The 27509-nt window shown below is 41.7% G+C and overlaps 1 protein-coding gene across 4 annotated transcripts in view; it reads right to left on the bottom strand.

Annotated features, from left to right (window-relative positions):
- LOC310922190 (transcription factor RFX3-like) overlaps nucleotides 1-12976 on the bottom strand; it is a 214089-nt gene extending 201113 nt beyond the window's left edge. For all 4 annotated transcript variants that reach the window (XM_083882606.1, XM_083882603.1, XM_083882604.1 and 1 more), the window contains exon 1: nucleotides 12761-12976. The gene's annotated coding sequence lies outside the window, so the exon portion shown is untranslated. The remainder of the gene's footprint in view (nucleotides 1-12760) is intronic.
- Nucleotides 12977-27509: the final 14533 nt, after the last annotated feature.

A 27509-nucleotide genomic window follows, 5' to 3' on the forward strand; every position in this document is an offset into this window, starting at 1 on the left:
AAAACTAGAGCTATTACAGAGTTCTTTTGGTGTAATTCAGGTATACAGCCATTGAAATTTTTAATTACAGCAGAGCACAGCCACATTTGCAAACTGGAGTGCGGACAAACAATTAAGTAAGTGCCTTATATTTGACTGATTTTTAAAAGGGGGATACGCTGAAAGGAATATTTTTTTCTCTCCACAACATAGATCAAAACAAACAAGCAAAAATGGAATTGAATCAAATGTTATGCCTTTTAGCATTGCTTGCCCATGGTAGTACAGCATGGCCTGTTAACCAACCCAAAACAAATGTTTGGGTAACCCTGGCTAATGCAACCAATCAAAAAAACCTTATGCCTGGCTACTGCATCCCCAGAAAATCCATTTTCAACCTGTTTAGTCGGCTTGCCATTAGATGGCTGGCCAATACCAGAAGCTACTAAAAGCATTGTACAGAGCTCAAATCCTGTTGACACATGGGATCAGTGGACTCCCGACCTTCCAATAACACCCTTGGAGCCACAAGAATTAGAACTCCTGGGTTCCGTAAAAATGGATTTTTGTGTCAATTTTGATTACACAGGAAAAAATCAGTCTAAAGCTTGGGATGTTTCTGCCTATCATCCCGTGTATAGGAATCAGACCTCTTGGTGTAACTACACTTCTAGCAGCCCTTCTAAGTTCAGTAACGCCCCCCTGTGGCTGCCGCTGGGAATGTTCCTGGTATGTGGAGATCAAGCCTTCACACATCAAGGGAGGTCCCTGTAGTTTGGGACGGCTGACTGTGCTGACACCTAATGCATCCGTGATTTTACAGCACAAGTATCCCCGCAGAATAAGGCACAGCTTGCATGCATTTGATGAATATTGTGATGATGAATTGTCTTTGTGGTCTGTGACCCAGATGAACTGGGCCTCTTTGCTTTTGCCAGGACTGGCTGCAAAGAAGGCCTTGAGCCAATTAAATAAGGCAGCCTGCTGGCTGGCAAAACAGACGAATGCCACGAGCTCTGCCCTGTCAAATTTATTAACAGATGTTGATAGTGTAAGGCATGCCAGCTTGCAAAACCGGGCTGTCGATTTTCTCCTCCTTGCTCAAGGCCATGGATGTGAGGATTTCGATGGCATGTGTTGTATGAACCTTTCTGACCATTCAGAATCCATCCATAAAAGCATTCAGCTACTGAAGGATAGCATGTTTAAATTAAAGGTAGAATCTGGATCATGGCTAGATAACTTGTTTAGTGGCTGGGGTTTGACACCTTGGCTAAAAGATTTTCTTAGAATAGGAATGCATGTTATGATTTTAATAATAATTGTGTTAGTTATGATACCTTGCTTGCTTCAATGTGTGCAGAGATTGATTGATAAGGCTGTTAAAAGAGTGGTTTTGGTCAATACAGAAGGGGGAATTATGGGGATTCACGAGAGTAAGACAGACTTAATTAGCATATCTAGTCTGGTGACTAGGATGTCCTGGAATAAACAAACAGAACTTTGAGCTCATGAGAAGATGGGTTTAGAAACCTGCTTAAAGGAAGAAGATTCAATCAACCCCCTACATGGATATGTTGAAAAATGTATGAGTTGTTTGTATGATCTTTTAACCTAATTATTGTAGTAGAAATTATTAACCTTACTGAAATGGTATATAAGTTCTTGGAAAACCTGGGTAAAATTGGATTCTGATCATGGTCAGTCTCCCCGTCTCTTCTTCAATCGCCGATAGATCTCAGGAACTCCTGATAAGCCTCGATCAAACCAGTTGGGTAGTGAAGCATCCCTTGACGAGGAGCTCTTGGATTGTAAAGGTGGGAACAACAATGATCGTATCAGGAACATCAGTTGCCTGACCAAGGTGGGGAGAAGGGATAATCAGTTATCCCCTGACAGCATTGGAAAACTATTTACCTGAAAAAGTGAAATGGTAACATTGTTACATTGTTATATTTTTGAAAAAATGTCCAGTAGTTACCAACTTAGGTTATGGCCAGGATGGAAACTTACTGATGACTAAAGCAAATCATCTTGTGACCCTATAAAGGCCCTTTGAGCTCTCCTGGATTGCAGTGGGCTGTGCCAGCACCTCCTTCTGAGTGGGATGCCTCTCAGAGCTCATGAACCCTGAAGTTTGCAGTACTTTAAGACCATTGCTGATAATGAGGCTTAGGTTGACACCCCCCACACACACACTCCTCAAGGTGCAACCCTTGCTCATTGAGAACACAAAGGGATTTGGCGTATTTTACTGAACTCAACAGGAGTTTTTAACAGGTACCTTTGCACATATAGATGCATACATCCATCTGTGTGAGTGCATGTGAATTGATTATGGTATGAATGTTGTTATCTCAAATCTATAATTAAGTCATTGTTGTAATTGTAGTAAACCCTATTGAATCACTTCATAAATGTTAAATTAGTCCGTGATTAAGTACTGCTAAACCCTTTTGCACTCTGTCCTGGTTTCAGTTGGGAGCGAGTTTTCTTCTCTGTAGCCGTTACAGTGCTGTGTTTTGGATTCAGAATGAGAATGGTGTTGATAACACACTGATGTTTTGGTTTTTGCTAAGTTGTGTTTATCCTAAGTCAAGGAGTTTTTTCTTGTCTCATGCTCTGCCAGTGAGGAGGTTTGCAAAAGAAACTGGGAGGGGGCACAGCCAGGACAGGTGACCCGAACTGACAAAAAGGATATTCCACACCATAGAAGATCATGCCCGGTATATAAACTGGGAGGAGTTACCCAGAAGGGTGGCCGATCTGAGTTCAGGAAGGGGGGGCTGGCATTGGTCAGTGGGTGATGAGCAGTTGCATTGTGCATTACTTGTTTGTTTCCTTTTATTATCATTATTATTATTTGTGATTATTATTGCATTTTACTTTATTTTCAATTATTAAACTGTGCTTAACATACAAGTTTTACTTCTGATTCTCCTCCCCATTCCACTGGGTTGGGGGAGGTCAAGCAAGCATCTGCATGGTTTCTTAATCTCCACATTTTATTTCGGTTTTATGTCATAAAATAAAGCTTTATGACATGCAAGGCATTCTTTTAGATGAATTTCTACCACTAGCTCTCTACTGCGGGCATATGAAGTAATGAAATAGCCTCATTACATTTAACAAAGCATGGTTTAAAACAAAACAAGATTTACATGGCAAGATTTTGGTAGTTGGGGGAGGTGACATCCTGCTTCCTGATACCCTGCTTCTTGACCAATAACAGAAGCGCAAGCAGGATGCTGCCCACATTCTTCATGTAAAGTATGATTCTCTCAAATCACACTACCATTGGTGTGTAGAAGCCCAGAAGATAAGGAGCTAATGTGTATGTCTCAAACATTGATAGCCATGGAGCCAAACAAGGATTGTGCAAATGGGCAAAAAAGAGCAGGATGTGGCTGGAAAAGGGGCCATGCAGAGGTAGGGCAGCACTTTTCTAGGACAAACATCCTTGTTCTGGCTCCTGGAGATAAGTACAACACAGTCCAGAGCAAGGGCAGGAATGAGGTCAAGTAATGGGTAAGACCAGTAGAGGGGGGATGAGACCACCAAAGATCCCCAAAGCCCTACGACCCATTTCCAGAAAGTTCCAGAAGAACAAACTGTGTATGATGACTAATTTGCATAGAAAGCGAGGAACTTATCTCTGGTGTGGGGAAAACTTATCTATAAAAAGGTACCCCCACAAAGCCTGTGTGGCTTCCCTCCAGGACCCTGGACACCCTGTCAGCCAGATCGACAATGGACCCAGGACTGGTGATCTCCTTTCCTCTCCTATCTGACCTCTCTATTTCTCTTTCTCTCCATCTTCCCTCTTTTATCTTTTATTTTTCTTGCTACTAGAAAACAAGGGACTAACTTATACCAATTTACATGCCAAGTTTATAATTTGCTAATAAAACTTGGTAAGTTTTTTTCAGACCTTATGACATTTGTCATTCCTTTTCAACCATGGGCATCTACAAATCTTGAGTGCTTCCTTCCTCTTAGGAGTGGAACGCAACATGGTGGAGTCAATGGAAGGCACAAATTTTACCCACACTCAAAAGGCAATGGCATGATTGGCAGTTGCTTTCAGATGACCCAGCCATCAAGTGTACCTGGCAGTCCACCAGAGTTATATCACTTATGATCCTATGTTTGCTAATGGTGATTGCACCATATAGGCACATCATTGCTCATCTTTCTTATTGCTTCAATAAACCTTCATTTTATAACATGTTTTCAGACTCCAGTAGTGTTCAGACCACAAGGGGTTGCACAGATGGCTTTTGTGAAGAAAGATGAGGGGCTGCCCTTGTGCCTAACAAAGGTGGTTCCAGCAAGATCCAAAATGAACTCACCACTGGGAAAAGTTGAGCCGATCAGCAAAGCTGGTAGCACCTCTGTGATAACATATTTAAGAAAGGGCAAAATCACTGCATGGCAGAGTGAGAAAGGGGGGGGGGGGGGGCGGCAAGAAGAATGTGAGAAACAACCCCACAGACACCAAGGCCACTGAGAGTAGAGGAGGAGAAAGTGCACCAGAGCAGAAATACCCCTGCAGCCCATGGCAAGGACAACAGTGGAACAGGTGGATATGCCCCAAAGAATGCTGGAGCTTATGGAAAGCCCATGCTGGAGCAGGCTCTTGGCAGGAACTGTGGCCCATGGAGAGAAGCCCATGGAGAGAAGCCCATGGAGAAGCATGTTTTATTTCTCTGTCTCATTCCATCTCCATACCACCTACCTGCCCACATATTTTCTACCTTTTTCACATCATTAACAAAAAGGATTTTAAAGGGTAAAACACACTGATAAACTGGTATGACAGTAAATCTGTCCATCAGCAACTTTTATACAAATCTTCACAAGAATTTCACAAATCTTTTTGAAAAAGGTTAGAGTTTGATTTAAAATAGTCAATTTTACTGTGTTTAGCAAATAAAATTTTAAAAAATCAATATAGGATTTTATATCAACATTCATCTCAAAAAACGTTTTAAAAATTGCTTCAGAATATTTGCTAGCTGAACCAAGAGAAGACAACAGAAAAAAATAAAAACAATGAAACATTGACCATCTATATTTTGGAACATAAAAATTGTCTAAATGAGTTTAGCAAACTTCACATAGACACAAGAATCTCTACAGTAGGCAGTTATGGAATGACCTGTTCAGGGGAGATTTCTTTCTAACTCCATTAATTTCACTTATACCCCAAAGTAAAAGAATTTTGATTCCTTCCAAAATATTTGTTTACTTCTTTAGCTGGTGACTTTTAAGAAATCCTACAATGAATTAATTTACAAGAAAAGTTGAAATTTACAAATCTCCTTAAGTGTGCATTAAATTTCTTATGTAATGCTCCATTTATTGATTCTTTATTTTCTGTTTTATCTCATAGTATTATGCTAGAAAAAAGGAAATTAGAAAAAAAATTCCCACCTCCACACCAAAACCTGACAGCCACTCTCATTCTTAACAGCTTTATTAGTTTTGGTGCCAGAAGTGGGGCACACAAAGTTTGTTTCTACCCAGAGAAGGGGAGGAGGTGAGAACATGTGGGGAAACAACATGGAGACACCAAGGTCAGTGCAGGAGGAGACTTCCTATTTTGGAGGGACAAAAAGTTCCTTAAATTCAAACTAGCTTATTATGAAAAGAAAACCATTACAACTGTTTGTACTCTTGCTTTATTATTACATCAGACATGTCGCTCTTAAAAATTCAATCTGCTACTGTTGCTAGGAATCAGTTGCTGTGCAACCTAAAAGGTATGTGGTGCTTTCAGGTTAAGAAGCACTAATAATTCTATAGCTCTCCTTATGCATTTCTGACAAATTTGCTTAAAGAGCTTAAAAGTCTTCTCAAATAGCCACCAAACACTGACAGATCTCTTTTATTAAAAGGTTACATTAACAGATTTTACAATTGCACTGGGTTTTGGCTAGGATAGAATTAGGTTTCTTCACAGCAGCTTGTATGGTTCTGTGTTTTGGATTTGTGATTTTAAACAGTATTGATAACACATCCATGTTTCAGCTATTGATGAAAAGTGCTTATGCAGCATCAAGGTCTTTTCTGTTTCTCACTGCTATACCAGCAAGCAGACTAGGAATGCTCAAGGACTTGGGATGGGACACAGCTGGGACAGCTGATCCCAATTGTCCAAAATAATACTCTATAACATATGACATCACACTCATCAATAAAAAGCTTTATATTGATTCCAAGTTGTTTTTGTCAAACTGTGTTTTTCTGGTTTTATTTATTATTTTTAATCTTGAAGATTCTGCAGGTCAAATTACATACCTAAAAATTCCTCTACAGGATTAGTGTTTTCAATAATATTTTTTGCAAATCCACTGAAGAACGGTGAAGAAATGACTAAGAAGTGAACAATATGGCTTTTCTCCTACAAATTGTTCAAAAGTAGCATGATTGATGACATCTATAGGAAATAGGAAATCTGGCCTATGCCTTTTGCTCTTCAATTGTATCCATATTACAACAGAGAGTATAAGGTGTGGATGTTTGTTGACTGGCCAGATGTTTATTGCCAAATGAAATATATAAAACCTGAGAACTGACTGCATTTTCTTCAGTAGTAGCATAAATTTAGTCTTAACTTTCCCCAGATAATTATTCTGATGAAATATGTGTTTTTGAAACCTCTACTCCTTTCAAATAAGATGAAGGGCACTGTCACAGAAATTATTTTTTTAGGAACATAAGAATAAAAGCATGTCTTGGAAGTTATCAAAAAGGCTGAGATAACTAGTCTATACAACACCCAGTTTGTGCATCTCAAAACATTTAATACTATTGGGTCAAGGTTTTCTACAGGGACCTTAAAAAAGGATAACAAAAAGAATACTCCTTTGAAAGCAAGAAGTCAGGGGGAAGAGGAGGGGGAGAAAATTTCTTCCTAAGAGAGCATTCATGAATGAGAACTGCTTTTGCAACGGGTATTTTGTTTCTTCTCCATAATTCTAAGCTTGTAGTGTTTTTTCTAAAGCAAATCACAGAATCACAGAATTAACTAGGTTGGAAAATACCTCTAAGATCATCAAGTCCAATCTATGACCTAACACCACCTTACCAAGTAAACCATGGCACTGAGTGCCACATTCAGTCATTTTTTAAACACCTCCAGGGACAGTGGCGCCACCACCTCTCTAGGCAGCCCATTCCAGTGCCCAATCACTCTTTCAGTGAAGAAGTTTTAACACTTTGTCCTCTCATTCTGACAGTGGTTGCCTAGGAGAAGAGTGACTCCCACCTGACCATGACCTCGTTTCAGGTAGTTGTAGAGAATAAGGTCTCCCCTGAGCCTTCTTTTTTCCAGGCTAAACAACCCCAGCTCCCTCAGACGTTCTTCATAGGGCTTGTGTTCCAAGCCCTTTACCATCCTTGTTGCCCTTCTGTGGATGCGTTCAAGCATCTCAACATCCTTCCTAAACTGAGGTGCCCAGAACTGGACACAATACTCAAGGTGTGGCCTCACCAGTGCTGAGTACAGGGGAGGAATGACCTCCCTGGTCCTGCTGGCCACACCATTCCTGATATAGGCCAGGATGTCATTGGCCGTCTTGGCCACCAGGGCACACTGCTGGCTCATGTTCAGTTGGCTGTTGACCAGTACTCCCAGGTCCCTTTCCTCCTGGGCACTGTCCAGCCACTCTGTCCCCAGCCTGTAGCACTGCAGGAGGTTGTTGTGGCCAAAGTGCAAGACTTGTTAAACCTCAAAGCCAAACCTTCTTTCCTTTTTTTTTTTTTTTTTTTGCCTAGTGGGCTAATAAAACAAACCATAAAGAAAAGTTACTTCATTAGGCTAGTGAGGCACTGGAACAGGTTGCCCAGAGAAACTGTGGACACCCCATACACGGATGTGTTCAAAGCCAGGTTGGATGGAGCCCCAAGCAACCTGGTCTAGTGGAAGGTGTCCCTGCACATGGCAGGAGGGTTGGAACTGGATAATCTTTAAGGTCCCTTCCAACCCAAACCATGATGATTCATGATCTCCTGCACTTTTAGGGGATTTGGCCTTGTAAAGAACACAGAGGAAAGTCAGAATCCTGAATCAAGCACCTATTTTCCTCAACATAGACAAAAAGATTACAGTATTTGCTATTTATAATTACTTTCAAGGACAGATAACAAAAGTTAAAAGCTATCCTATTGATTGTGATCTCAAAAGTGAGGGAAAACAGCTTGGAAAACAGTCTTAAAATATTTTATCTACACAGCTACAGTTAAAAATTTCTAGATATTTATACTGTAAAAATAGTTGCACTTAAAAACTAGCTAATGATTATCTGAACTCCACTTTACAGTCTTGGTTTTTGTTAGATCTAGTTTACAGTCTTGGTTTTTGTTAGATCTAGTTTCTACTGAGAGCAAGTGTTTCCTTCTGTGTTGCTCAAGGATACACTAGAGACAGGAGGAACTTAGCAAAGAACAGTTGCAATGCTGTCCAACTTCAATTGTTCCATAAGTAATATTTTATTAGTACAATAAGACAGTCTCTTGAATGCAACTAAACTTCTGCAGACATATAGGTTTGTTTATATAAGAATAGGATAGTGTCAATCTGTTAAGTTTGGCGAGACAGCTTGGTTAAATAAGTATTCTTCACATGAAGAAATTCAACCAGAATCAGACCCTACCAAGATTAAACCAACATTTCCCACTTCACTATTATGGAGTATCTCCCTCATCTGTGAGATGTTTCTACAGTACATACTAAGTTCAATGTTCCCTTTAGTCTTTTCCATTCAAATTCCATCTCCCTCCTTCACTTCTCAGCATCAGACTTTTAAGTACTTGATGCAAGTACATAGACCAGGCTTTGACACACATGCAGATGTTCATATGCTCAATCTCTCTAAACAGTTGCTTCACATGTACATGATAAATATCTGCCCAAAATGAAATAAATATTGTCATCTACACTTAAGACTCTTGAACATTTTCCAACATGAGTATGTTTTCATTTTGACATATCTTTACTAAATTTATTATTTTTCCAGCTGGCATAGTGTCAAACACCCAGAATCTTCAGGAAAATTAACTTCTCTGCAATTCCAAGAACAGGGCATGTTTAAAAAAAACCCCACCTTAATCACCTGTATTTAAATGTACATAGATACAAGTATATAATATATATATTAAGATAGATACTAAAACCCCCCTGAAAACAGCTACTCCAATACTAAGTTCCAGTAAATCCCTGATTTTTAAATGGTAAATTTAATGTGGTAAAGGGTTATTACACCAAGAGATGTTAAGCCAGACACAGAAGCACTACTATATCACAAAGGAATGAGGCTTTAATATGTTCTGCAGAAACCTAAGCAGATATCAACCAAGCACACCTCTAAATTATCTAAAAAATAATTTTAAAACTTCCTCAGATTCTCCAACTTGACAGAAAGGCAAATTCCTCAATATGATTATTTTCACAATATGTTTGAATATGTTTTAACTAATCTTCAGGTTTCTGGTGTGAAAAATAGATCCTGAACTGCTGAATAAGTGTTCTTTCTAGTCATTTGCAATTGGCTGAAGGAGTCATCTTCAAAATAAATTTTAAATGTCAATTCTGTGTATATTGAGATGAAGCACATAACATTTACACCTCAAAATAAAACAGATTAATAAAAGAGCAACTGTAGGCTATCTCTGCAGCTTAGTTAGATGTACTTCAGAGATGTCTAATATACAGTGCTTCCCAGCCTTGACACACCCCCCTACCTCAAGTAAACTGAAACATTAAACCATGTGGAAGAGAAACATCTAACAGGGAAAAGGAAAGAATAGTGGATAGGAAACAATTCTGCAAAAAGAAACCATATTGAAGAGATGAAACCATGCAACAGCAGATAGAGAAAACAGAATTATAGTATGCACATGAACAGAAAAAAAAATGATCAGCAATAATAAAAAAGCAAAGTAGGACTAAAACATAAATTGCAAAAGCAAAGAAAATGTTGACCCAAAAAAAGTTTTCAAGACTGGTATCTAGTTTAACTCACCTAGAAACAAAATCAACAAAATGGTGGACAAGGGAACTAGAGAGACATGGATTTGATTGATGGACCACTTGGTGAAAAAGGAATTGGCTGGATGGTCACACTCAGAGTTGCAGTCAGTGGCTCAATGTCCAAGTGGAAAGAAGTAATGAATGACATTCCTCAGGGGTCTGTATTGGGACTGGTGCTGTTTAACATCTTTGTCAGCAACATGGACAGTGGGACTGAGTGCACACTCAGCAAGTTTGCCAACGACACCAAGCTCTGTGGTGCAGTTGACATGCTGGAGGGACAGGATGCTGTCCAGAGGGACCTTGACAGGTTTGAAAGGTGAGTCTGTGCAAACCTCATGAAATTCAACAAGGTCACGTGCACGATCCTGCACCTGGGTCAAGGCACTCCCAAGTACAAGTACAGTCTGGGCAGAGAATGTATTAAATGCAGCCCTGAGGAAAGGGATTTGGAGCTGTTGGTGGATGAGAGTCTCAATATGTCTCAGCAATGTGTGCTTGCAGCCCAGAAAGCCAACCGTGTCCTAGGCTGCATCAAAAGAGGTGTGGTCAGCAGGGTGAGGGAGGTGATTTTCACCCTCTATTCTGCTTTGGTGAGACCCCACATGAAGTTGTACATCCAGCTCTGGGGCCCCCAGCACAAGAAAGAAGTGCATCTGTTGGTGCGAGTCCAGACGAGACCACAAATGATCAGAGGGCTGGAGCACCTCTCCAATGAAGACAGACTGAGACAGTTGGAGCTTGTTCAGCCTGGAGAAGAGAAGGCTTTGAGGAGACCTTATAGCAGCCTTCCAGTACCTAAAGGGGGGCTACTGCAAGGCAGGAGAGGGACTTTTTACAAGGGAAAGCAGTGACAGGACAAGGGGTAATGACTTAAAGCTGAAGGAGGGTACATTTAGATTAGATATTAGGAAGAAATTCTTTACTATGAGGGCAGTGAGGCACTGGAACAGGTTGCCTAGAGAGGCTGTGGCTGCCCCAACCCTGAAAGTGTTCAAGGCCAAGTTGGATGGGGCTTTGAGCAACCTGGTACAGTGGAAGGTGTCCCTGCCCATGGCAGTGGGGTTGGAAATAGATAATCTTTAAAGTCCTTTCCAACCCCAACCATTCTGTGATTCTAGGAAAATGTTCCAAGGCCGTTCTTTAGCTTCCCCCATTATCTGTATTCCAAATATCCCTTTAAAAATACAGCATTTTCTCTTCCATTTCATGGGCTTGTATCTGCATGTTAGTAAACAGTAATTCTAAACATTGAATCATCATTTTCCTGATACAATATTACTTTATAGTTAGCTTAAAATTAGGTTTAATTCAAAAGTATTCATAACGTGATAAAACAAAACAAAGCGGAATCACTGAAGATAAAAATATCCTAGTTTTGTGCTATGTAAATATGGGTGTAAGAGGCAATTAAAATTAAACCTTTAATCGTGGCACTAAATGAGAGAGAGCAAATTTAAGTAATGCAATTATAGAGGAAATACATATAGGATTTATGTGGCTAAGGGGTTGTGCAGAACTAGATAGTTACATGGTATCCGTGTTTTTCTCCTTTTAAAGTAATTTAAAAATAGGTTAAAACCCACACTAGATATGTTCTCTCATTTTTCCACAAAGAACTTTTATTAGACAGCAGAAAGATGCTATGCTCATATGAAAGATAGCATGTACATTTTTTGTAAGAATAGGTACACTACCTAACACAGTATAAGCTAGGGTTAATAGACTATGAAATTATTTTAAATCACCTACTGAGATAATACAACTTGATACAGAAACTGAATTAGAAGAAACCATAGGGATCAACAACATAGCATGGTAGGGCCACCTTAATTAAGAAGGCATAGCCAGGTAGATGGCTCTTATTCCTTTCAAACTATACATTCAACATTTCTTTAGCACTTCAGAAACAAATGTGTTTCTAAGAAAGTAAGACAAACACATAGCATTGTGTGCTCTAAATATGCACAACTCCTTTGACTTTACTGAAAACTTAGTGGTTTCTATACTAGCAGGTTAAATTCTACAAGTAGCACAAGCTGAAGAATTAAAAAAGGCTCTGAATCAGTGCATGAAAAAAACAATACCATCAAATATTCCATGTAGAACAAATATGTTTTTAAAATAAAATTAAAGAGTTAGCTGATGAGAAGAGAATGTTAGGAACTCAGAGGGACAGCCATAAAATGAAATTATAAAATTAAATTACACTTGCACCCAGACATGACAATTAATTGCACTGAAGAATCTTATATAGTACCAATTAACCCTTAAACATCTACTATTAACTACTAATCACACCTTCAAGATAATTTTAAAGGCTCTCTAATGTGTACTACAGGTAACATAGGCCTTTCCCTATTGATGTACAAGATACTTTGGAACATTACAAGTACAGCAGCGTGTCAAATAACTTCTAATAATATATTTTTTAAAATATATAAATACGCTTCATAATAAACAACCACAGGGCAATTTACATAATTTTTCCCCTTTGGAAATTATGTCTCTTCCTATATTATAAATTGGGAAGGAAGAAAGGCTGAGGAAGAGAATGCGCTCGAGGCTTTTCTCTCTCTCCCTCTCCCCCTCCCCCCCTCCCCCAATCAATAGCGAAGCCCAATGCAGCAGTCCCAGCCTGGATGCTGCAAGGAGGGAGGAAGTAAAAGCTGGGGTGGACGCAGGAGGGAGAAGAAAGGGATAAAAAGGCAGAATTGCAAGCCTATACAGAACAGTTACATTCACCTGAATCGTGGAAAGCTGTGTTGTTGTTCTTGCTGGTGGTGGCTGTTGTAGGTGATGATTAGGAAGCAAATAGAAAGCAGTGGAAGAGCAGTTGTTGTTGATGAGTAACAGTCACCAGGACTACGGTGACTATGGCGCTTGATTCACAAGGCAACAGTTGCTATAACTCACAAAAGAGAGAGAGAGCAAGCAAGAGAGAAGGAAGCAGTGGCCCAGCCGAAGAGACCCGGAAGAGGCAGGGCTTCCTGTATGACGGACAGCTTTTAGGGCCGGAGGGGAGGAGGATCTGTTTCCTCAAGGAGGAAAGAAAAGAAGGTTGGTAGGAACGTATTAAAACCCCCACCTCACTGAGGGCATGCGAGTGTGCATTCTATCCCCAACAAGCAAAGTGGCACTAGTATGACAATGGACTATCCGTGGATGTAAGATCATACTACATCGGAGTGGGCAAGGAGGGAACCTATAGTGGTGGCTGATAGTTCAAATGGATAGCAACTGCCAGGCTGAAACACGAGTGGGAGGGAGAAGGAGGGAAGAGGGGATGTGGTCATATCCGCATATCTGTCTCCCGTGTGGATCATGCTCACCGACATCCTGACGTCACATCCGATTAGCGACTAAAATAAAGGGGAGTTTTGTGCAGGCATCTCTGTTCAGTGATTTGCTTTGCTTTTCCATCTTGTTTGCTTCCTGCAACTTGGAAGCATTTTAGAGTGAACATGAAGTTCTGCTTTGTCCTAACAGCATATCACCATCTCAATTTCTTTTTCCATCAGAAAGTAATAGTGAAGAGATGCTGCTGGATGGGGTATTTGTTGACTGCTGCCATCTAAAGTAGGTGAGGCTGTGGCAGCAGCTGTACTGTCCTCATTGGCAAAGCTGAACATTTTCTGTAACTGCTGTATACACTTGTCCTGCTGGACTCAGACTCAGCACATGCACAACCAGCATGTGCATTACCAGCTGCCTTGTGCCAACCTTTCCCTTCAGCAATGTTTCTCATAGACCCCTACCCTTCTCCACATATGCCTTTCCTTAGAATGCAACCTGCTTCACTTTTATTCCCTCCCTGAACATACTTCATTCTGCATGCTGCCACAAGGGCAAAGCTCTTTAAATTCCCCTTAATATCCCATATCATCAATGATTCTCTGCACCTTGTAGTCATAGGGCTACAAGATATTGAGCATTACTGCTTGATTAAGGGATATAAGAGATGTTGCATACTGGAGTCAATACACAGTGTGAGAATTTACACAGCACCATAGCTATTTTTCTGCAATGCATCCACATCTAATGGTCACTATGATTCCATATATCCCTGTAACCCAAATACATGCAAACCTGCAGCTCTCTTACACATTTTGTAACCTATGAAATTACTGTTGTATGCAGCCCATTATACCATTTACATAACCAGTAATATTTGGCTGTAATACATATTGGTCATAGCCAGCATAGGCTCATGAGGGGAAAATCCTGCTTAACTAACTTAATTTCCTTTTATGACAAGGTTGCACATCTAGTTGACCAAGGGAAATCATTAGATGTGGTGGGTTTTTTTTTTTTTTTTGTTTTTTTTTTGTTTGTTTGTTTGTTTGTTTGTTTGTTTTTTTATTATTATTATTATTATTTTTATTTTGGCAAAGCTTTTGATACTGTGTCTCACAGTATTCTTCTGGACAAAATGTCCAGCATACAGCTGGACAAGTCCATAATACATTGGGTGAACAATTCACTGACAGGCTGGATTCAAAGAGTTATAGTAAATGGGGTTACATTGGGCTAGTGGTCAGTCACCAGTAGGGTTCCCCAGGGCTCAATTTTAGGGCCAGTACGCTTTGATGTTTTTATAAATTATCTGGGCACAGGAATCAAATGTACATTAAGTAAGTTGGATGATGATACTAAATTAGGAAGAGCTGTGGATTCCCTTGAGGGTAGAGAGGCATTCCAGAGAGATCTGGACAGACTAGAGAACTGGGCAATCACCAACTCTATGGAATTTAATAAGAGCACGTGCCAGATTCTGCACCTGGAACAGGGTAATCTTGGTTATATGTGCAAACTGGGAGGGGCTGGATGCTATACATACAAACAAGAGGCTGGAGACCAGCACCGTGGAAAGGGATCTGAGGGTTTGGCTTGATGTCAAGTTGAATATGAATCAGCAGTGTGCCCTGGAAGCCAAAAGGGCCAATTGTGTCCTGGGGTGCATCAGGCACAGTATCACCAGCTGGTCAAGGGATGTGATTGTCCCACTCTGCACTGGTGGAGCACCACCTCAAGTACTGTGTGCAGTTTTGGGCACTTTAACATAAGGACATCAAATTATTAGAGTGTGTCCAGAGGCAAGGGACTGATATGGTGAAAGGTCTCGAGGGCAATACTTATGAGGAGCAGTTGAGGCCACTTGGCTTGTTCAGTTTGGGGGAGGGGAGGGGAGGGGAGGGGAGGGGAAGGGAGAGGAGAGGAGAGGAGAGGAGAGGAGAGGAGAGGAGAGGAGAGGAGAGGAGAGGAGAGGAGAGGAGAGAAGAGAAGAGAAGAGAAGAGAAGAGAAGAGAAGAGAAGAGAAGAGAAGAGAAGAGAAGAGAAGAGAAGAGAAGAGAAGAGAAGAGAAGAGAAGAGAAGAGAAGAGAAGAGAAGAGAAGAGAAGAGAAGAGAAGACTTCATTGCAGTCTGCAACCTCCTTGAGGGGCAGCAAAGGGAGAGGTGCTGATAGAGCAAGTCCAGAGAAGAGCAAGAAAGCTAGTAAAGGGGCTGGAGCACAAGTCTTATGAGAAGCAGCTGAAGAAACTGGAGTTGTTTAGCCTGGAGAAAAGGAGTCTGAGGGGAGACCTTATTGCTCTCTACCATTCCCTGAAAGGAAGTTGTAGTGAGGTAGGGATCAGTCTCTTCTCCCAGGTAACAAGTAACAGGATGAGAGGAAATGGCCTCAAGTTGTGCCAAGGAAGGTTTAGATTAGATATTAGGAAATTTTTTTTCTCAGAAAGGATTATAAAGCATTGGAACAGACTGCTCAGGGAAGTGGTGAAGTCACCATCCCTGGAAATATTCAGAAATCATGTGGATATGGCACCTAAGGACATGGTTTAATGATGAACATGATGGTGGTGTTTGGTTGACAGTTGGACTCGATGATCTTAGAGGTCTTTTCCAACCTTAACGATTCTATGATTCTGTGGTGGAAATGGTATGAAGCTACATCAGGGAAAGTTCCGATTGGACATCAGGAAAAGGTTCTTCACTGAGAGGGCAGTCTGTCACTGGAAGTGATCATGGCACCAAGCCTGTCAGAGTTCAAGGAGCTTCTGGATGCTCTTAGTCATATGATTTAGTTTTAGGTATTCCTGTGAGGAGTGGAGCTCAATAGTCCTTATGTCAACCAGCAGGAAATGGTCTTCCAAATGGCTGCTGACTATCTGAATGAGCTGCATGTATTGTCCCACATAGCAGTCATTCTCAAAATCAGGCTGCACCAGTTTAACAGGCATTTGTTCAGTATCCACATAGAGGGCTACAAAATGTATGTCATAGTATCTAAGGTTGAAAGGGTTCTCAGCATAATTGCTGCTAAAAGCAAGACAGAATAATCTTAAATTAATTAATTTCTAAAGGTTGGCCACCAAATAATTTTTATCTCATAAAAACTGTTGCCAGAATACTGTGACTAAGTCCGCAGCAGTGCTTTAGAACCATCCTTCCCATGATGGTTAAGAAAGCATTAACATCAGGAAGCACTTTATTACTATGAAGGTGACTGAGTGCTCAAACAAGTTGGCCAGAGTGGTTGCCTTGGAGATATCATGGTCCTGGTCAGCCAGCTCTAGGTGGCCCTGCTTGAGCAGGGATGTTGGACTTAGATGATCTCAACAGGTCTCTTCCAACCTTAACCACTCTGTGACTTGAAGGCTGTTTCCTCTTGATACTGTACTCTTATCTGTTCTGTCAAGCAACATTTGCATGCTTACTTCTTTGGAGAGAAGAACAGGATAAGCTGTGGTACCAGCCTTAAAGTTGGGTCTTTATCTCAGTTAACTGGGCTGTCAATTTGTGTTCTCAAAGGAAGGAACTTCATGTGCCTATCTTTGAAGGAAAAAATCAAACCTTTTTCAGGCCTTGGCACAAATAAAAGGAAATGGCTTAAGTTCTTCCCATGACTCTACATATTTGTAGAATGTTTTAGAAACATCTTCAGCTTATGAATATATAATCAGCTGTTATATAGGTAGGAGGTTGTAGCTGCCAGTGTTACAAGGAAATTATCAAATAAGTTTAAAGTTGTAATCTTTTCTTCTATGTAGTTAATTTGCACAGATATCCTTCCACTTAGATCCATCAGGGCCTAATAGGACTAATAGAAATTAAAATAAGAATAGGAAATTTTACTTCAAATAATTCCAAATATATAGATTTTTCTCTCAAAATATTTTTACGTCATTCTCAAAGAAGGTATATCTCTTCTTAGTTTTTAAGAAATTATCCTTTTTTCTGAATTTTACAATTATTCATTTCTATTGTGGAAGTAAAAATGCTAAGGCCTGGGTGGGCCTCTTGAGTCAATTCTCATCCTGTCTCATGGGCCTCTTGATTGAACTCTCACCCTGTCTCCTGAAAACAATAATCACTGTGTAACCTTCATGATCAGTCTCTGTGCTAAAGAAAGCAGACTCTAAATCAGCCTTGAGCAGTTCTGTGCTCTTATCTATGTGACAGATATTAATAACTCGCATTCTGTTATCTGTCTTTGGCACAGCATCTTTAAGTGTATAAAACTTGTATCCACTTTACATAGACAGAGTTCACATCAGCAGAGACTGTTTGTCTGTTGCTCCATGCTCTCTCTAATAGCTTCTGTTCTGATCTGATATAAATTGTATTCCATTTTACCATGACAAATTTGAAGCCATAAGTAAGATTCACACATCATGCTTCACCTGGGAGGACCACAGACTGCTCCCTGCCAAAACTCTTTGGTGTCACTCAGAAGGTACAGGAGCTTTTGAAATTCTTACTGGGACTTTGAGCAATGGTCATCTGTAGGCTCCTGTGGCATGCTGAGACTGCTGAATCCAAACTTTTGATAAAGGTCAGTTCAGACCCAAATTGCTGGCTTAAAGAGAGAAGAAATCTGTAATTCTGTTTCTGGTAAAATTTAGGAGAGGTAAGTCAGGAAAAGTCTGGCTTAGTTTCTGGCATTAATATGATATGAATGAATGAATGCACCTGTGTGAATGGTGATTCTTGAGAGCTAGGCATTGATTTCTGCCACTACTTAGATGTCGCAGTAGGACACAAAATAAAGATGCTCGACTCCAGTCAGAAGGCAGTAGAAATCAGAAGGCTTTTATACAATTCATTCAGCCCTTTTATAACACACTGTGCTAAGAAGGCACATTATTGATCCATTGTTGTGGTGTGTTTTTGAGTTTTCTGAAGTTCTGTATGGTTTTTGTTATGTTTTATTATTTGTTTAAAATGGTTTATTCCTAACATCCCCATCCCCAAACCCCCTGATAGTCTCTTCCCTGTGGGACCCTGTCAATCACCTTGTTAGATCTGGAAACTTCTGGGGAGAAAGCCCTGAGATTCGGTTCAGGTAAGGGAGCAACACCTTTTTCCTTTTTTCTGTTAAGTTCCCCTGTTCTGGGTCACACCCTCTCTCCACTGCTATTGGTTCTGGGTTTTCCTCTCTTGGGGAATGCCCCCCAGGTTTTTAAGGGGAAGCCAGAAGCCCGGAGCCTGGCACTTGAACATGGGCAGCTCCCAGGACAGGAATAAAGCCTGGTGGAACCCAAGCAAGGGTCCACTCTTTCTTCCACACCGCCGATCACATTCCAGCCTGGGGTCCAGATCTGCCAAAACCTCCATCATATTGTGGCCAGAGCAAGCTAGCCAGTGAGCAGCTCTGAAGCTGTGATAGTCCATAGGGCTGACACCTCTCCCATTGGCTAAGTAACAAATAGCAAACAACACCTGTTGTTATGGGAAAGGAATATTGTTTACACAAGGTTGTTTTGGGAAAAAGAAAACTGTTGAAAAGTTTCCCTTGGGAAGAGCTCAGGCTCAGAAAATATCGGGTCCACACTTAGAGGCATCTTCTCTTCTGGTATCCATTAGCCACCCAAGCTACCCTCTGCAGAGTGATTAGCCTTAGCTGTTAAAGAAGAATGGTTTGAGCTCTTGGTGTGTGACCCCATTAACCCTCTTCTGTCTCTAGTTCTAGTATGAGCCTTCTTTGGTTTCACTGTTGATGACCCCAACTTCAACCAGTATGGTGGGCTCAGGCTAGACACAGTGACCAGGAGGGTCCCTTCAGTCTCTGGTTAGTCACATTGGAGAAGAAAAACATGGTTGATTGCTGTGAGGGGATTAAGTCAAAGCTTTGTCTTCTCCAGGATGCCCAAACCTTTTATTCCTCTTTGCCATGGAAAGGCCTAGATTTGCACTCCCTCACTGAGGATCCAAGCTACATAAGTCCCTCTGACTTTCCTTTGTTTCCTCTGAATAAGTGGAAATGGGAATCGGACAATCAAAGGAAGTTTCACTGCCCTCAAAGAGAACTCCAGAGCACTATATGTAAATGCAGTTCTCTCCTAAACCCTGCAGGTACTTATTGGAAACCAGATAGAAATCTCCCAGGACCAAGTGCACATAGGCTCAGAGGCAAAAAGGAATGCAGGGGTTGGTTTGAAACCCTCAGAGAAACTGAGATACATAAAGTTACACAGACATGAAGTGGGAATGCAAGTTTTAGTTTTAGGTGAATAAAAATATGCCTCAAGTGCCTTAAGCAAATAAGAGACTGTATTAGTAGAAAAGCCCTAAAGTCCAGTTTAAAGTTCAGTAGCATTACCTCTTACAAAGTTAACTAAGTTCCAGACATAATAAACATGGCATAGCATTGCTAGCATTGCTAGATAGAACATAGACTGTGTGCATAGATCCTGTATAAGAAATGATGACCATTGTCATACAACTGTATTAGACCAGGATAGGTGCAAAAAGACAGTAATAGCATTGTGCTTGTAGCTGATTGGATGATTTATGAATATAATGCATTGTATTGAGGGTAGCGCAGCTGCTGCTTCTGCTTCTGTTTGGGACATGGGGACTCTATGCCAGAAGGCTTTTTGCATAATGGCACAGACTGTAACACTCCAAACTTATTAGCTTTGTGAGACTGATCTAGCCATGTAATTAATTCCTTTTACAACAAGCAACAGCCGCTCTTGTTCCTCTGTTGACCTGCTCAAACTCGATATAGATAATTGGGATATGGGGACCAAAAAAAATGATCCCTCAAAACAATTTACTCTAGAAGGTACCTTAACTTAGATAAAATAGTCCATCTAATATGGGATGTATTTTTTAATTGGTACGAAGAGGCCTCCAGAAGGAGAGAGAATCCCTTTCCAGAGGGTTAGGAGACTCTCAGGAAGAAAAAGAAATTGAACAGCTAAAAACAAAGAAACAAGTGAAAAAACCCTGGCAGCTACCAGAACAGAATGTAGCTTTTGCCTGAAAAGGTAAAATCTTACAAATGTTTGTTGGAGTATAACTTAAATGTGGAATGCCTGTGGGATGAGTATGTGCATGTTTGGTGACCAGACGGTGAATAAAAGACCCATGAAACAGGTAAGAGGTCCTGGAATATAGTCAGGCATACTGAAAGGACAGAAAGATTGGTGCCGGTACTCATGGGATCCACTAATGTTCATGTGCTTGTCAATCTAGACAGTGTTGTGTGTGTGCCTTCACTACTGACCTTCAATTTCTACCAGTCAAAGAGAAGGAAGGGGACTTGCCTATGTTTGTTTTATGCAAATCTTATATGTAGGTGCTGTTGAAGGCAGTGCCTTATCTGTGACAGTCTGTGTAACTGGCCATGTCAGTGTCCTGTGTATGTCCTCTGTGTGTCCTGTATGTGGGTGGGGGATCTCTGGGATACAAGTTCAGCTTTGTTATCAGTTGAACCTGCAAATGGGAAAGTGGCAGCCATGTCCCTCAGCCTGGGAAGAGACCCTGGAGTCCCTAGGACACACAAAACTGGGCTCCAGTGGTTGGGCAGGAGTTCTGGGCAGCAGCTGCTAGACGAGGTGGCCACTCCTAACGTCCTTTAATAGTTTTGTAGTCAGAAGGATAAGGTCAAATTGTGAGCATTCCCAAGATTACATGTATATAATCCTTATGTGATGGAGAAGTGAGCCTTTGTTAATGTGCCTACAGCAATAAATTTGTAACCAACCTTCTAGAGCATTATGCAGGCACCAAAACAGGACCTGTGCTAGTAAATTCTTTGGTTAATTGGAACAATTGGATTAAGGGGGGGGGTGGGGGGGGAAGGAGCATTAGAAGATATAGATGGCTCAAACTGCAGGGCCTAGTGACTGGAATTTGTAGTTTGGGGATGAAAGGAGATGCTTACCAGAGTATGTAGAAGACTCCCTGTAAGTAACAAATCACTTTCACCTATCAAATCAATAGTGATATTTTCTATAAAGCAGGAGGAAATCTGAGAGAATCAGACTAAGGCTGAGCTCTCTAGAATTTGAACTTTCAAATTTGTGAAGAATCAGGTAGAAAAGTGAAATGCACGGTTCCAAAGGAATAGCCTCAACTTACAAAAATTTAATCCCAATGGAGCCAAGTAGTGGAATTGAGTATTGCAGAAGAATTTGGTGAATTGTAGGGGAAAAAACATCACTTAATGTACCTAGTGGCAGTGTAAATCTCTCATGGCTCCTGTCATTACACAAGTGCATACCATCCTGCTTGTAAACAAGGGGTGTCTGGACAAGACAACTCAGGATCAGACACTACGATTTTAAGTAGCAAAAGACATCCTATATGTTCAAGGATGCTCAGATAAGTTCCTGATCCAAGGAGAAATATGATTTTTTACTTTTTTTTTCCCCCCCTAGGAAGCTAGAACCTTTCCAGGGATCCTTAAAAGATACTTAACAAGCCCTTAATGACAACAACTCAGGCACAGGGTATGGGTAAGGTGACAGTTTCAGTGTTATCCTACATTATTCCCACCCTGCCCCTGGAACTTTGGCGTTAAAGGCAGCAGGGACAGCAGCACACCGTGGTGAAGGGGAGTGGTCACCCCAGGGAAAGAAGCTGAGGTGACATTCAGACCCCTCCACTGGAGGGGCAGATTTCAAGCTTATTTGTTTAAAAAGAAAGAACTTTCCTTTAAATATTTTAGTTTGGTTAGAGCATGATGCAAATAATGCCAAGGTCACAGGTTCAATCCCCATATGGACCATTCACTTAAGAGTTGGACTCGATGATCCTTTTGGGTCCTTTCCAACTCAGAATATTCTGTGATTCTGTGAATATGCTCTAAATTAACTACTCAACCACCACTGATTGAGATTAGATATTTAAGGATGAAGAAGATGAAGTCAACCAACAGAAACTGAGACACCTCTCAAACCCCATATAGCTGCTGGGGAGGTGGGGTTGCTCAACTCCTACAATGTTCCCAAGGATTTCTCCCTAGCATATATTCCTGAGAAGACAGTAAAGATAGGGAGAGTTTCCTGTTGATCAAAAGCCTTTTCTAGCAATGGAATGCTTTAGTGAAGTCACTGAGCTAATGGCTGCGTCGTTAAAATGTTATTATATTTAAAGATACAGCTAATACTGAAAGCACTTTAATATGTCATTTCCCTTCTTTAATTTTCCACATAAATTTAGCATTTTTAAAATTCATACACATTTTAATTTATTCAAATAATTATATAGCTTAAATGACCAGGAAGGGGCTTTCATTTTTGTCATTGAGATTCAAAGGAATTAAGTTTGTTATTATTGTTCTAATTCTTGAATCTTTATATTGTCGGACACCTTTTCAACAAAATACTATAAGACAGAAAAAGAAGAAAACTATTGTGGGAAGACAGAGATAGTGCTAAAGGCAATCTTGCCTCTGATATATTGCAGCTGTGTTAATTAGCCAAGAGTAGGAACAGCCTTGCCCTCCCAGCTATGGGTATGATAAAGATTGAGTTAGTTGGTAGAGAGTCAGTTGGAGTCTGCTGGCTGTGCTGTGAGGACAAAGGGACAGGAGGTTGTGTGAGGGACAGATGGGGTTAGGTGGCTGTGCTAGGGACAGAACTGCAGAAGGAAGAGAGAAGATAAGGAGAGAAAGAGCCAGAGCTGTATGGAGCTTCCCATAGGATTGCTACATAGAAAATGTATGAAAGACTTCTAGATAACATGGTGCTGATACTTGAAGCCCTCTGAAGTTTTTTATTGAAGCACTCTGAGTGCATGGCTGTCTCAACTCTGACAAACTAGCTGCACACCCCCTAAACCATGAAGACCATTTATAAATTTGCAAATTGACTTTATTCAGATGCCTAAATGCTATAATTTTGAGTAGTCTTTGTCATTTTAGAGATGTTCTCGGGATGGGAAGAGGCCTATCTTTGTAAACAAGTTGATGCAAGAACTGTTGAAAAAGGTTGCTGAGAGAACTAATTCCTGGGTTTTGTATTCCTCTAACACTACATAGCAATAGAAGAACCCATTTTACCAGACAAGTAAGCAAGAGAGAGAAGGGACTTCCTTTGCAAAATCATGGGAAGCAGCTGGTCTAAGTGCCACTTGGGAAGCTGAATGGACTGCAGCAGGAAACCTCGGAGCAGCAGGCTAGAACAGCAGAGGCAAGCACAGCCACGGTGGCATAGTGTAGCAAAGACTCATGAGCTATGCCAGAAACCACGGGGTATCCGGGCGGGCACAGATGTCGGGTTAAAAAAAAAGAAACAGGCAAAAACCACAAGGCAACAGTGTCTCCAGTCAGATGCACGTGCCGCATGGCTGCCTAAAATCCACCACCCCCACCGGAAGGAAGCAGCAGCCCCTAGCCCCAAACCCTCGCAGGATCCTGGGCTGCCTCTCACCCATTGCGATACTCCTGGAGCTAGGGGGCAGAGGGGCGGGCAATGACCATTCTGGACACAAAGTAAAATTTAAAAAAAAAAAAAAAAAAATGTATATGGAATAAAAACCATCCCCAACACAGCACTGCTCAGCAACCACCAAAACATACGTGTTATTAGTATTATTCTCATACTGAATCCAAAACACAGCACTATACCAGCTACTAAGAAGAAAATGAACTCTATCCCAGCCCAAACCAGTGTCAGGAAAATTAATCCACAAACACCAGAGGTTTATGTCCAAAAAGGAGAAAGAGGGGTCCTGTAACTTTATTTGAATAAAGGGAGAGGTGATGCCTATATAACTTAGGTCAAAGTTACAAGGTGCATATATAGCTTGAGTTATAAGATCTCAATATAACCTGATATATCTATAAACATGATATCAATATAACCTGAATCATAGCTTTTTATACCTATATAACCTGATATAAATAATTTTCTATACAATGTAATGGCTAGTATATGGTTAACTAGTTGCTTAATGATGAATAGACAAAAAAGAAGAAGAAACCCCACCAGGTGGATAGCTTCAGAGATAGAGAAGTATAGTACTAATGAGAAATTGGCAAATGTAAAGCCAATTAGCCACAAAATAAAGAATTTAGGCCGGTTAGGACCAGATAGACTAAGGAACACCATAACTGCGCATGCTCCAAAGACAAAGTTGAAAAGTTCAGATGCAAAGAGGACCTTGGAAGCCTTCATCTGTAGCAATGTATCTGAATAACTTAGGCCATAATGTGTACCAGGCAAACTGGTTGTAGGTATTCTTATCAAACCCTCAGGAATTCATCGAGGTTACTGAGAAATAAACAGTACTAAAATAAGAAAAGAAGAGCCTGAGAAACAACACCATGAATGAAAGAATTAGATAAAGGAGGCCCACGAAGCAAGAACCTGTAACCAATCAGGTTTCCTGAAGGATGCGTGCTGAATGCGTGGACAATATAGAGCCTCCAATCAAATAATGCTTGACCACATGAACAGTTGACTTAGAATGTATAAAAAAACTATAATGTAAGTGTGATAAATGTGACATTGGGTAAAAATTCGTGATAAAAGAATATAGCAAGAAATGTTAGATTGGTGTTAATATAAAATATGAAAAAGTATGGTCCGTAGAAACTATTCCCCCGCCAGGCTTCCACTGTCCTCAGTCCTGAGGCGAAGAGAACAGGACAAGGACCATTACGAGAAATAAAGACACTAGCCAACCAAGATAAGAATCGGCATTGCAACCCAGACAGTGAAATTCCTCTCCAAACGAAAAGGAGAATTCTCTGCCGAGGAATACACATTGAAATAAACATGGGCCAGCGAGCTCCATCCGCATGTGAAAGGATCTTCCCGGAATACGGTCTGCAGAGTCTGACAAATCCGGGAAGCCCATCCGAAAATTATTTGGACTATTTGGACTATCCTGGGCACCTGTTCCACCTCGGGACATGAAAACCCCTATAAAACCCCGAGCTGCGACCTGCTCCGTGTGGATTTGGGCGACCTGTACCCTGGTGTGCAGACCCCTCATCCACCCGGCGCAGCGCTGCTAATATCCTATTTTGTGGTTTTCTCTTTTATTGGTGATTGGTATCGTGTTACTAATAAATTGTTTCTTTGTTAATCCGATATTTGCCGTTGCATCTATAACAGATTTGGTGCCGTGACTCGGATTCGGAGGAAGCTGCGGGGACCTGCGATCCAGGAGGGTACCCCCACTGATTTTGGCGGCCTGGTGAGTGGGGAGACCCCGCGGCTCCACCTGAACCTCTGAACCAAATTTAAGAATGAGAAAACCACAAAAAGGACAGGGGAAAGGACGGATCCGGGGGCAAAGAGAGCTTGGGAAGGCAGAGGGCCTTCAAAAAGCCGCAGCTGATATTGCTCATAAAACGTCTAAGTGCACGAAGACATCCACGCAGGAAAAGGAGCTGTAAGTACTGCTGGTTGAGCGGGTGATCAGGTGAGTGTGTGAGACGTGATCTGATCACGAAGCGAGTGTGGACTTCAAGGTTGCGTTTCCGTCTTCCCGCGAGGGGAACGGTCGACCGCGAAGGAAGCGATTTCGTGTGAGAACTCTCTCATATTGCTCGTCAAACCTGGGACTAGGAAAGTCACAGGGGCCGATCACGGAGTGGGCGAAAAGGGGAAGGATACGTCCTGTCGAGCTCGGGAACTGGTAAACCCTTTTTGCCAGCGGACCAAGGTAAGGGTCCAGATAGAATCCAGAAAAGGATTGAGTACTGATCAGGGACCCCTCGGCACAGCTCGCTGGAGGGGTGAGTAATCGGAAAAGCCCCAGTCCCCTGAGAAAAACCAGAGACACAACGCACAGGCAGAAAGCCGACTTGGAGAGAAATTGGAGATTTGGTAAGAAAAACTTGTAAAAACATGGGACAGAGAAAGAGCAAACCCCAGAAAAAGACAGCAGAAAAACTCCCTTCCAATAAGGGAAAGGGAACTATGAATATCCCCCGAAATAGTCCCCTGGGTTGGATGTTAGAACACTGGGGAGATTACCCCCAGAGAAAAGGGAAATCCAAAGAAAGGATGGTTTATTATTGCATGGATGTGTGGGGTGGTAAAGAGCTGAGGAGCCACCTTACGTGGCCGGTGTTAGGAACATTTGAAAATTGGACATGTAATGAATTAAATCACTATGTAGAAAACAAGAGCCCTCAGACCCTGAGGAGAAGGAATATGCTCGGCTCTGGCTGAATACCCGAGCAGGATTGTTCCCGATAAAACAGAAAGGGCGGCCCGGAACTGGGACCAAGCCCTGGGACCCTCTAGACCATCTCCCACCCCCTTACAATGGGCCGGACTCACCGCCCTCGCTGGATCAAGTGGTGCCTACAGCTCCCTTGGACCCCCAAAACCAACCTATGAGGGCACAAGTATCCCAAGCAGGAAGCCCTATGTCCGTAACGACACAGGCTTCCCATCCCTTGTCCCCACGGGCAGTTTCCCTGTTGCCACCCCCTCTCCTTCCCATTCCGTCCGGTCTGGGTCTGTCGGCGGCACCCCCCGCTGGTGGACGTCATGACCACCGGAATCCCCTCTGAGATCCCGTCTACGCAAAGATGGGAACAGCCTCACTCACCCTTTCCGCCGCAACCAGGGTTTGCCCGAGCGGAGGAGAGAATCCCCTCTGCCGCACAGACGGCGGTTCCACCCCTGCAGCCCACAAAAGGGAGACAACCCACAGCCATCAGTTCCCCTCCTGCTAGCAGAACCCGTTTGAAAGCGAGGCTGATGGGTGATGAATGGGAAAAGAGTGAAAATGAGAGACACAGTTTACTTCCGTTAAGGGAAGTTCCGACGGCCCCCGGGGTTATCGGGTTTGTGAATGTTCCTCTCAATACAGGAGATGTGAGAGCTTTTAAAAAGGAGATGGGACGGTTGTTGGATGATCCTTTTGGTGTGGCAGAGAGGTTGAATGAGTTCTTAGGAAGTAGTATCTATACCTATGAAGATCTTATGGCAATCCTAAGGTCTTTGTTTAACAACGAGGAGAGAGAAATGATAAAGCAGGCGGTTATTAGAGACTGGGACCGGCACAATCCACAGGGGACGCCAGGCGACCAGAAGTGGCCCAGCACTAGTCCAAGTTGGAATGCGCAAACAGAAGATGGGAGGCGGAATATGGTAGACTTGAGAAATATCATAATTCAAGGTGTAAGAGAAGCGGTTCCAAAGGGCCAAAACATTAGCAAAGTTTTTGGTGAATGTCAGGGGAAGGACGAAGTTTACAAATGTATTCTGGAACCGATCCAAATTCTCCGGTGGGG

This window comes from Zosterops lateralis, assembly GCF_965231275.1.
Source record: "Zosterops lateralis genome assembly, chromosome: W".
Lineage (NCBI taxonomy): Eukaryota > Metazoa > Chordata > Aves > Passeriformes > Zosteropidae > Zosterops > Zosterops lateralis.